The sequence below is a fragment of the Camellia sinensis genome, chromosome 3 (genome assembly GCF_055761805.1).
Source record: "Camellia sinensis isolate YWXY chromosome 3, ASM5576180v1, whole genome shotgun sequence".
Taxonomy (NCBI): domain Eukaryota; kingdom Viridiplantae; phylum Streptophyta; class Magnoliopsida; order Ericales; family Theaceae; genus Camellia; species Camellia sinensis.
The window spans coordinates 89,524,471-89,536,880 of record NC_138963.1 but is presented as its reverse complement, the minus strand read 5'-3'; the positions used below and the strand labels follow the sequence as shown (position 1 = coordinate 89,536,880).

General features: G+C 35.0%; 1 pseudogene; it reads left to right on the top strand.

The window, feature by feature from the left end:
• Positions 1 to 9,248: 9,248 nt before the first annotated feature.
• On the top strand, positions 9,249 to 10,099 carry LOC145821672 (phospho-2-dehydro-3-deoxyheptonate aldolase 1, chloroplastic pseudogene; annotated as a pseudogene).
• Positions 10,100 to 12,410: the final 2,311 nt, after the last annotated feature.

Sequence of the window (12,410 nt, the reverse complement as noted above, 5' to 3'; positions counted from 1 at the left end):
TGTCAATATAATAAAACCCTCTTGCAAGAGGAGATCCTTTGGTTTCAAAGATCTAGAGTTAATTGGATTACTCAAGGTGAAAGAAACACCAAATATTTTCATGTGTCTACTATCACCAAACGGAAGAGACTTAAAATTGATTCCTTACGGTCTGATATTGGAAAATGGATAATGGAAGCCCAAGCTGTCAAAACACACATCCAAGATTACTTTATAGCTCTGTTCCAAGCTATTCCAATCGTTAAACTTAGCCACTGGAATAATATTGCAACTCACACCATTTCACCTGAAGAGAATCACAAGCTCACTAGGCATTTAACTAATCATGAGATTTGGGAAGCCACTAAGCATATTAATGCCTTCAAAGCTCCTGGTAGGGGTGGCTTGCAGGCCATCTTTTACCATAAATTTTGGAACATCATTGGTCAGGATGTTTGTGCCTTCATCAAAAGTTGTTTTCTTGAAAAGGCTATACCCCCAGAAATCAATAAAACCCTCATTGCCCTTATACCTAAGTCTGATAACCCTGAAACCATTAAGCAATTTCGCTCTATCAGCCTTTGCAATGTGTCTTACAAAATTTTTACCAAAATTCTTGTCACTAGACTTTGTTCCCTTCTTCATAATCTTATCAGTCCTAACCAAAGCAGTTTTCTCCCTGGCCGGTCGACTCATGACAATATCATTATAACCCAAGAGTTAATCTATACCCTTCATCATAGGAAAGGTCAACATGGTGGCCTTATTCTTAAATTAGATCTTGAAAAAGCCTATGATAAAATTTCTTGGGATTTTCTTAGAGATACCCTTCAGGAATTTAATCTGAATTCTCACTGGATTGATCTTATTATGTCCTGTGTTACTTCCATTAGATCCTCTTTTCTTTGGAATGGGGAAACCTTGGATGAATTCACACTCAGCAGAGGCTTGAGACATGATGATCCTTTATGTCCCTACTTATTTGTTCTTTGTATGGAAAGATTGTCCAATATGATTAGATACAAAGTGGAGAAAAAACAGTGGAAGGGTCTTAAAGCAGCTCGAGAGGGCCCATCTATATCACACCTGTTCTTTGTTGATGATCTTCTCCTATTTGCTCAAGCTGACCAACTTAACTGTGAGACCATTATGTGTACCATCAATGAATTTTGTCTCATCTCTGGTCAGCAACTTAGCCTTTACAAATCAAAAATGTTTATCTCTCCAAATGTGAATAGTAAAGGCAAAAGAATTGAGTCAGTTTTGTGGGATAAGTCTTACTAAAAATCTGGGCAAGTACCTGAGAGTCCCTCTTCTCCACAGTAGAATTCAGAGGGGTATGTTTAATGACATCATGGAGAAAGTTCAAAACAAACTATCCACTTGGAAAGCCAATACCCTCTCCCTAGCTGGCAGAACTACCCTTATTCAATCTGTGACCTTAGCCATACCTTCTTATATTATGTAAACTACTAAACTCCCTTAGTGTGTGTGCCAACACCTTGATAGACTTAACAGAAACTTCCTTTGGGGAGACCTTCCTGGCAAGAGAAAAGTCCATCTTGTAAATTGGAGATAAGTTTGCAAAAGTAAACAAGAGCTTGGCATCAAAAGAGCTGAAGACCACAATCTAGCACTTCTAACTAAGCTTGGTTGGAAATTAATCAGTGACAAGGACACTCAATGGTCTGCTATCCTCAGAGGAAAGTATCTTCACAAAGAATCATTGATGGATTGGCCTAGTAACAAATTGACTTCTCACACTTGGAGAAGCATCATCAAAACTAGGGATCTTCTGAAAAAAGGTGTGAAGTGGTCAGTTGGTAATGGCCAGAATATATCATTCTGGAATGACTGGTGGTGTGGTGAAACTACTATTGCATCTCAATGCCCAGGCGACCATACCTCTAACTGTTTGAAAGTTGCTGAGTTTATCAAGGAAGATGGGTCTTGGAACCTTGATTCACTTATTGAGTTCATCCCACATTCCATTCTACTTGACATATCCCAAATCCATCTACCCCAATTTGTAGAGGTACTTGATAACCCCCACTGGATAGGAGCTCCTTCTGGTAACTTCACTGTTAGTGCTGCTTATGACCTCCTAACAAATTTGGACCAGGATAGTGATAATGTCAGCTAGCATTGGATCTGGAAACAAAAAATCCCTCAAAAACTTAAGGGCATCTGCTAGTTACTCTTTCATGAGAAAATTTTGACCAACTCTCATAGAAAAATTAGAGGCTTAACAATGGATGATAGTTGTCCCAGGTGTAATTTAGCTCAAGAAGATTTATGCCACATTTTTAAAGACTATCCTAAATCTAAGGAAGTTTGGCTTACTATTCGTAGCCATAGCTGGCTGCAGACCAATGCACATCAATCTTGGAATCAGTGGCTCCAAATTAATTTGAAATGCTAGGAGAAAAAAATTTATCAAGTCCCTTGGAGTATTGTATTTTTGTTTACTGTGTGGAAAATCTGGAAAGATAGAAACACTCTTGTTTTCAGGAATGAAGAATTCAGTGTCTATGAAGCCATCAGATACATTCAACAACAAGCCATTGACATTTATGAAGCATTCAAATTTGATCACCTTACTAGTCAACTTCTACAAAACAAAACTAATTGGGCTTTGCCTTTTGTAGGTACAATTAAACTTAACATTGATGGATGCTCAAAAGGCAACCTTGGACCAGTTGGTTATGTAGTCCTATTCAGGGATGAGAGAGGAACTTGGATTTATGGCTACCATGGGAGACTGGAGAAAACCACTAGCTTGGAAGTAGAGTTGTGGGGAGCGTATAGGGGTCTTACTATCATATTAGAGAAAGGATTGAAAGTCATTACGGTTGAGGCTGATTTTGTGCAAGTTGTTAAACTCATTCAAGAAGAATCCAGCCCAAACTTTTAGCGTAGGGCCCTCTTTGAAGATGCAAAGTTCCTGACGCAGAGGTGCAAATGCACCATCCAACACATCCCTAGAGAAGGCAACAAAGCTGCTGATGGCTTAGCTAATTTAGGAGTTCAACACCAAGAATCTTTTGTTTTTTTGAATGACCCTCCTACTGAGGTTGCAAGTCTGCTTGTTGCAGATATTTTAGGCACCTCCTCTGTGTAATTTAAGGCTTCATGCCCTAACTCTTTGTCTTTATTTCTTTCAAATCGAAAAAAAGAAATATATATATATATATATAGTCTATATTTATTAGCAGCCTGCACTAATGTGATACATGTGCAACTTGGAAAAAAAAAATGTCATGGGTTCAAGGCCTGTCCTCCTTTTTGCATAAGTGTCAATTAATGTGTTTGGTTTCAGTTTTCTAAAAATTGAGTTTTTTATTTTTCATGTTTTTTTATTTTTAGTAAATATTTTTAGAATTTTAAGCAATAGTTTTACTCTTTTAGATGCACCTTACTTAGATGTGTCTAAAAAGTAAAATATTTGTGAAAAAATATTTCAAAAAATTAATAAATACATAAAAATACAAACTATATACTGAATTTTCATATATTTTTTGTATTTTTGATATTTAGTGAATTTTTTAAAGATTTTTTTTCAAGAAAATTATACTTTTTAAGTATATTTATGTTAAGTGTGTCTAAAAATTAAAAAAAAAAATTTAAAATATTAAAAAAAAAGTAAAAACAAAAAAATACAGAAACCTATGAAAAATGTTTTTAGAAAACCCAAACCCAAACCAAACAAAGTGAATATCACCAACAACCTTCACTTTATATATTAGAATAGATAAAAGATATATATGTGTGTGTGTCTGTACATTGAATCAAAATTATAGACCTGGGATGAATTGAAGCTTTCACGGACTGATTGGAGGAGTGGAAGAGAAGAGATAAGGGACGGGGGTTATTGGTGACGAAGGCAGTTGCTAATTGTGGTAGTAGGCCGATTGGTTGTAGAGAAGGAAACGGGAGAAGGGGGTGAAGGTGAGAAGAAGACAGGAAGAGCAGCGACTGAACAAACAAGTCTGATGTGCAATGGTGAAGAAGATGAATGGAATGGTAAAGAGGGGGGAATGAGTTGCTTGTTTATTAAGTTAGTTGGTGTTTGGTTATCAAAATATAGGGTATTGTGTTAGATTAATTCTGTTTGGTTACAAAGATAAAAGACATATGGACAAAAATGTATTCAGTGTGTTTGGTTTTAGTTTTTTAAAAATTGAGTTTTTTGCTTTTCGTGTTTTTTATTTTTTTTTATTTTTAGTGAATATTTTTAAATTTTTAAGTAATTTTTTTAAAACTTTTTTAGATGCACCTTACTTAGATATATCTAAATAGTAAAATATTTGTAAAAAAATATTTTAAAAAATTAATAAATAAACAAAAATACGAAAAATGTACTGAATTTTTATATTTTTGGTATTTAATGAATTTTTTAAATATTTTTTGTACAAATATTATACTTTTTAAGTGTGTTTATGTTAGATGTGTTTAACAATTAAAAAAATTACTTAAAATATTAAAAAATTCATTGAAAACAAAAAAATAAAAAAGTAGAATTTTCTAAAAAGTGTTTTCTAGAAACCAAAACTGAACAAGCTGATTATGGGGAAATAACATCACAATGGCAACAGTGCTGGGGACCCCAGCATCTCCAGCTCCACATGTTTTGCTGTGACAGCAAGACTGAAAAAATAAATAAATAAAAAATTGAGCCAATCAAAAACCAGTGGGGGTAGTGGGGGTCACCCCCACTGGGGGTTTGGGGCATTTTCCGTAAAAAAAACTTACAAAATCATAAAAAAGTATAGCATTTTAATTATTAAAGTGTATAAATTTTATTACTGATTTATAATTTATTTTTTACTATTACACTGTGCAGTTATTTTCTTTTATTTTATTATAAGGGTAAATTCGTAAAAGAACAGTCTCTGTTAACTGTGTTTGGGCAACTTGACTGACAAGAGAGGTCAGTGACATTTTAGAAACTTCAGGGAAGGTTCATGGATTTATGAAAAACCTCAGGGCAGGGGAGGTCAATGTAATTTACTTTATTTTTTAATGATTTTTAATTTTTTTACGAAATAAAATAAAAAAATAAATAAATAAGAGTTTGAGTCTTATAACAAAATGAAATTTAAATTTTGTCAATTTAAACCCTAATATTTTGATTTATTTATATATTTTTTTAAGTAAAACTGACGGAAAAATGATATTTTAGTCATTAAAATTAATGAAAATAGTGTTTTAGGCATTTTTCATACACCTATATTATAAGGGGATTTTTTTAGGGAGCTTTTTTGATAAATTCTCTTTCTAAGAGTTTTATTTCATCCAACCCATATTCTTTTTAACTATTCTATTAGATCCTATATGAGGTAAAAAGACCAAAACACTCCCAATCTCTCCTGCCTCCCATTAATATTGATGTTTAATGTTGATTATCATTATGTTTTGGTAGTTCTCATGCATCAGGATGTTGACTGTCATTTTATTCATATTAATTTGAAATTAATTTTTGTCATTGTGTTGTCAATTAGATGATATGAATATTCACATCATATAATTGAAATGAATATTCACATCATTATATTTATATTAATTTAAAATAATTTTTTGTCATTGTATTGTCAATTACTTGATATGAATACTCATACTAAAACATACGAATGTGAACGTTCACATCACTACATTAAATGAAAGAGAATGTTCAGATGTTGTGAACGTTCATATCACTACATGTTGTGAATAAAAATGTGTTGTCAATTAAAAATATAATGAACGTTATTTTTAATATGTTGTCAATTAAAAATAAGAAGGTTCATATGTTGTGAGCATTCACATCACTATATTAGATGGGAAAGAATTTTTTGAAAAGGTATTGTGAACGTTCACATCAGATGAGAGAGAATGTTCACATTATTTTTAATGTGTTGTCAATTAAAAATATATTCACGTCAGATGAGAGAGAATATACACATTATTTTTAATATGTTGTCAATTAAAAATATATTCACATTATATAATAATTAATTAATTTGAATATGAAATTTCCTATGCCTTGGTCATTTCCCTTCTCTCTTCTTCCTCTCAACATTAAATATCAATATTAAAAATAAGGGCATAAGAGTTTAAGAAAATAGTGTAAATTAAGAAAAAGGACTTCATGGAATAAAAGTATAAATATGGGACTAAGTGGGTTAAAAAATTCCTTTATGGATTTTTCGGGTTAGAAAACTTCTAAATGAGATTTATCAATAAAAATCCCATTTTTTTTTCTTTTGTAAAAAAATAAAAACAATATACTTTTCAATACTAGTCAAGGTAGCTCTAAATGCACCCCAAAAATTAGATTGGCCACCCCATTACTTTGAACACCCCAATTGAAAATTGAAAATTTTATTTATTTTTTTAACACCCCATATAATACCTATTATACCCCTAAAATCCTAAAATCTTAGAAATAAATTAGAAATCTACTTTTTACACCTCATTAGTCTAATAGTTAAAACAAATGCACAAACTCATTCTTCATGGCAGAGTCAACCCATCATCTCCAACACCCTCGTCGCAAACCCGCCATATTTAACTCATCGTTTCCAACCCCTCTGCGTCTCAAAACCATCATTTCCAACCCCTCTTCGTCTCCAAACCTATCGTTTTGGGATATTTTGGCATTCTATCAATTTGGGGCTTTTCAATTTTTATTCTTTGAAAAACGTTAGTTCTACCGTTTCTTTGGATATTGTGTCGAATAAATGAAATATTTTCGGATACTCAATTCCGAACAACAGAAAATTGGTTCAAGATTTTTCATCTGGATACTCAGCGTTGAACAAATTAAATATATCCAGATACTCAATTTCGAATAACAAAAAATTGTGTTAAAATTAATGTATTATTGATTGATGTATTACAAGATTTATTAATTACAATTCCTATACAATCTATATATAGAAGAAAATGTGGTAGTAGGTGTAGTGGAGGTGATAGTGGGTTAGGTGAAGTGGAGTGTGTGGTGAAGTGGAGGTAGGTGAAGTGGAGTGTGTAGTGGAGTAGGTGAAGGTAAAGATGGGAAATTCTAACAGCCCCCCGCAAACTCAAGGAGGATAGAAACTAACCAACTTGAGTTTGAAGAGAGGAACAAAACAAGAAAATACATAAAAAAAGGATAGGAGACACTGTATGGGGGTGTCATAACCATGTAGAGGACAGTTTATGGGGTCATGTCGGACCGTTGTAGAAGACAGTTTACGGGGTCATGTCAGACCGTTGTAGCAGACACTATTGTGACAGTTGTGGTGACAGTTTACGGAGTCTTGCTGGACCCTTGTAGAAGCTAACCGGAATCAATGTCGGGACAGTTTACAGAGTCTTGTCGGACCCTTAAAAGGAGCTAACCGGAATCAATGTCGGGACAGTTTACAGAGTCTTGTCGGACCCTTGTAGAAACTAACCGGAATCTATGTCGGGACAATTTACAGAGTCTTGTCGGACCCTTGTAGACACTAACCGGAATCTATGTCGGGACAGTTTACAGAGTCTTGTCGGACCCATAAAGGAGCTAACCGGAATCAAATGTCGGGACAGTTTACAGAGTCTTGTCGGACCCCTAAAAAGTCGCACCCTCAAAAGGTGTGCCCAATCTTTCAAAAGGCGTGCCATCAAAAGGCGTACCCAATTCATCAAAAGGTGTGCCGGACATGATGGCGAGGCACGTGGGCGCCTTGGCTTGCGCGCCCGTTTGTCGTCTGGCGGCAAGTGGCGCGCAATACGCGTGGCTGCCTCGGCTATTTAACCAAGACGAAGGCTGAGGCTGAGGCATACCATTCTGAAACCTCTGAAACCAACCCTTCGCTGAAAAACTCTGCCTCTTCGGAGAGAGAAAATCTGTAACACTCTGTTGCCCAGAAAAATGGCCTCTTCTTCCCGGAGTCTGCTCACTCTCTTTCCCGACCTGAACGAGTCAACAAGAGAGATAACTGGTGCGGTGGCCAGTGAACCTCAACCAAACACCGCTGGTTTTGCTCCGTTGAACTTTCCGATGCGGGCTGTGGAGCAAAAAATGGCAGGGCAAACAGATATTGAAGCCAATCAATATACACTGAAGTCATGTGTGGAAACCATGACTGCGGTTACAAATTTGTCGAACCGGCTGCAGAGTAGGACAAATGAGGTGCAGCATTTGAACGGCCAACTGGCTCTGCTCCAGCGCATGTATAAGGATGCGCGAGCAGAGATAAGTGTGCTGAAAGCGGAAAACAAGGAGCTGAAGCGGAAGGCCACCGTGATGTTCCGATTTGGAGGTCCGCCATATGCTGCAGGGGAGGAGCAGGGAGTAGTGATCATGCCCAGTGGAGTGGGAAACACGGAGGCAACAACGGCAAGGGCCGTCTAGGACGGAGGCAAGAAGAAGAGACCTGCAGCAGAGTAGAGAAGAAAAATCCCACTGTGGGTGTGGGTGTGTGTGTTTGTATTTTATTTTTTTTTTATTTTTTTTTTATTTTTGGGTTGTTTTTTTGTTTTTTTGTTTTTTTTTTCGGTGTAAAATGGGGATCGGGGTTGATCCCTAATATAAATAAAACAAAGTGTTGTGCAAATCTGTAATTTGTTTTGCTTTTTTTTTTTTTTTATGTTTTAATAAAAAAAATGGAATGAAAAATTATGTGAAAAAGCTGGCTCACTGTTCGTGGAAAAGTGTTTAAAAGAAATAAAGAAAAGAGGGAAGTGAGTTGGTGGACTAAGCACTGAGAGAATAAAAAAAAATGAGAACAACGCTGGTGGAGTAATATAATTAAAAATATATATATATATATATATATATATATATATAAAATAAAGAAAGGTGGAGAGAGACATGCCCATGTGGGGCGGTGGGTTGGAAAATATTTTTAAAAAAAAAAGGGAGAGTGAGAGAAAAAGGAGAGTTGTTTTGTTTTTTTTTTTGTTTTGGGTTTGTAATAAAAAAAATAAAGAAATAAATAAATAAATAAATAAAATAAAAGAAAATAAAGAAAGTGGAGCGTTGGGCCCACGTTTTTTGAAAACCTGCAAAGGTGTGTTTTTTTTTTTTTTTTATTGTTTTTTTTTTGTTTATTAGTATTAGTATTATTTTTTTTATTTATTTATTTTTTTTTAATGAAAAAATAAATAAATAAATAAAGAAATAAATAAAATAAATCAAGAAGATGAATGGTGCACATGGGGCACATGAGGTGAAACCGTGTGTGAATGGTTCACATGAAATAAAATAATAAAAAGAAAGGTGGGTGGTGGGGGGTTAGCAGCACACATGCAGGTGGGGGAATATGGATTTCACAGAGCACAGTGAGCAGGGAGATAGGTATCGGGAACTAGCGAACCGAGTTGATGAGACCCTTGGATTCATGTCTGCTGCTGGACTGAAAGTGATCATCCGATCATGACAACCACTGAGTGTTGGACAGCGCATGAGTGCTTGCTCGTGCCTGCTCGTGCCTTATGAGCAGGCACTTACCAGGATGGATGCAACGTCCGGCTTGTACTATGATTGTTCTGCTCATTTCCTCTGGGCTGGGGAACGAACTCGGCAACTTGATGGTGCCCATGTTGAGTTCTTGAGAGGAATTGCTAAGCCCCATGGAATTAAGGTGAGGGACAAAATGGACCCTAATGAGCTGGTTAAGCTCATTGAGATATTGAATCCTCAGAACAAACCAGGGAGGATTACAAATATCACAAGAGTCCGCCGAGACTCTGTAAACTGTCCCGACATTGATTCCGGTTAGCTCCTTTTAAATTGATGTATTATTATTGATTGATGTATATTGATTACAAGATTGTTGTGTTTGGAGGATCCAGAGGGTGTCCATAGGCGGCCTCTCATGCCGAAGAAGCGGGCGGAGTAGTCGGAAGCGAAGCCGCCGAAGGTGGCTGCGATGGTGCCGGCAGTGTGTGGGTCCAGCCGTTGATCAGAGTGAAGGGACCGCAGCAGTGTGTGTCCAGCCGTTGATTTCTGCAGCAGTGTGTGTGTTGATTTCTGCAGCAGTGTGTGTGCAGCAGTGTGTGCAGCAGTGTGAAGGGACTGCAGCGAACAGTGGTGGTAGATGAAGACGACCGAGACGGTGGCGTATGGGAGGACAACAGTGAGAGGAGGGGCAGTGGTGGTGGACTCGAATAAAATTTCAAGGTATGTGTAGAAAATTCTAGCGGATTAGATTGAGGTCCGGCGGACGGCCAAGGTGAGGTTGCCGCCCGCCGGTGAAGCGAAAATACTAGGTTCTAAACCTGCTCTGATACCATGTTAAAATTAATGTATTATTGATTGATGTATTACAAGATTTATTAATTACAATTCCTATACAATCTATATATAGAAGAAAATGTGGTAGTAGGTGTAGTGGAGGTGATAGTGGGTTAGGTGAAGTGGAGTGTGTGGTGAAGTGGAGGTAGGTGAAGTGGAGTGTGTAGTGGAGTAGGTGAAGGTAAAGATGGGAAATTCTAACAAATTGGTTTCAACTATTCCATTTGGATACTTAGTGCCGAACAAATTAAATATGTCCAAATACTTAATTTCGAAATTATGAAATTGCTTCAAATACTTGGTGCCGAACAAATGAACCATGTGCGCATACTCAAGTCTGAACAGTAGGAAATTGAAAATATGTAATACCGGATATAATGTCAAATAGTTCTTTTTGTTCAAAATTGGAATATAAAGAAGTTAAAAATTAAGGGTTCGTTTGGTTTGTATTTCTAAAAAATTTTTGGGAAATTTTCTCTACAAATAAGTTTTTAAAAGTAATCAAACCAAACAAATTTTCCTAAAAAATTTTCTCAAAACTTGTAAACCAAACAAGTTTTCCAAACAAATCTCTCTCTCACACACATCAAATCAATCATTTTTTCCAAAACTCTCTCTCAAAATAATTTTCCAAAACATCTTTTGAAAAAAACCAAACCAAACAACTTTTCATACTTTTTATCTCTAAAACACATCTCTCAAACACAAACCAAACATAAATATTCGAAAACATAGAGCCGAACATAGACAATTGTTCGGATATTAAATACTGAACAATGACCATTATTTCGGAAACACACTACCGAATATATGAATTTTATTTAGAAAGTTTAAGAATAAATGTAATTTGTTCGGTACTGAATTTTCAAACAAATTTCATATACCCAACAGCCGAAAATGATGAACATGAATAGAAAACTTAACTTTTCTCTAATAAAAAGAAAAATGCTTAGAAATGTTTTCTTCATTGTTCGTTGTTAACTTCAATATGAAATACAATGCAAGAATGATGAATTCAAAGAAAATAGGATTGAGTATGAAGATACAAAGTGAAAATAGTAAGAAGAGAATAAAAGAACGAAAGGAATATTGAGTTTGATTATGAATGGGTTGTCCAAAACATTTTGATTTGTATTTTTTTTAGTACTAAGTACTTTTTGGTCATTTTAAATGGCGACATAACAGTAATAAAAAAGTTTAATTAAGTTGGAGTGCCCAACCTAATGTTTGGGGTGCAAATAGAGCCTTATTTCCCCTAGTCAAGGTCCTCCAAAAATGCATTAGATGAAAATACCCCAACTATTATGCTTTTTCACCTTTTAGGTGATTTGAAAATCTTAAAATTTAAGAGCTTTTTATTTTTATCTTTTACCAAATTTTTATTTTTACAATGATCTCATCAAGATCTATCAAATAAGATCCATAAATAATGTAAAATCTTTATATGTGTGTGTGTGTGAGTGTGTGAAATTTCACTAGGGGAAGTGAAACATAGTATTTCACTGACTTTTGCACAGTGAAAATTTCACTAAACTCAAAGAAATTTCTATTAGAAACTTAAAAATTGTGTAAATTTGAGAATCAATTGCAAAAATTAGGTCCTTAATTTCAAATTTATATATAAAAAATTCAAATAAGAGTTCCAAAATTATGATTTTTAAATAAAATTTCACTTATTGTCATAGTGAAATTTTACTCGGAGTGGAATTTGGTGAACTTTTATTGTGTGATATGGAGAAAATAAAGAAAAATGAAAGAGCGATTATAGAAAGAGAAAGAGAAGAACAAGGGAAGAAGAACAGATAAACATATACAAATTGAGGGAGATTGTGTAAGGAACTTCATTGTCACAAATGAACTTGATGGAGATATGAATAAAATGATGGTTGAAGGATGGTGGCGGTGGCAAACAACGACTATAATTGATGATGACAATATATAGTAGATGGCAATGGTGATAGATGGTGACAATAGTAGTAACAATGATAGTTGTGATTGATCATGGTAGTGGTGGTGGCGGTAGTTGTCGAAAAGAGAAAGAAAAGAGAAAAAAATAGTAAAGAGAACGTCATAGAGAGATAGAGTTTTGGAAAAGAAGATTTAGAGTTGCAATATTATTGTCTTTTAAAGTAAAATATTTCTTTATTCTTCTAGAGTTTCAAATCATAAAGACTATCAAATAAATTGT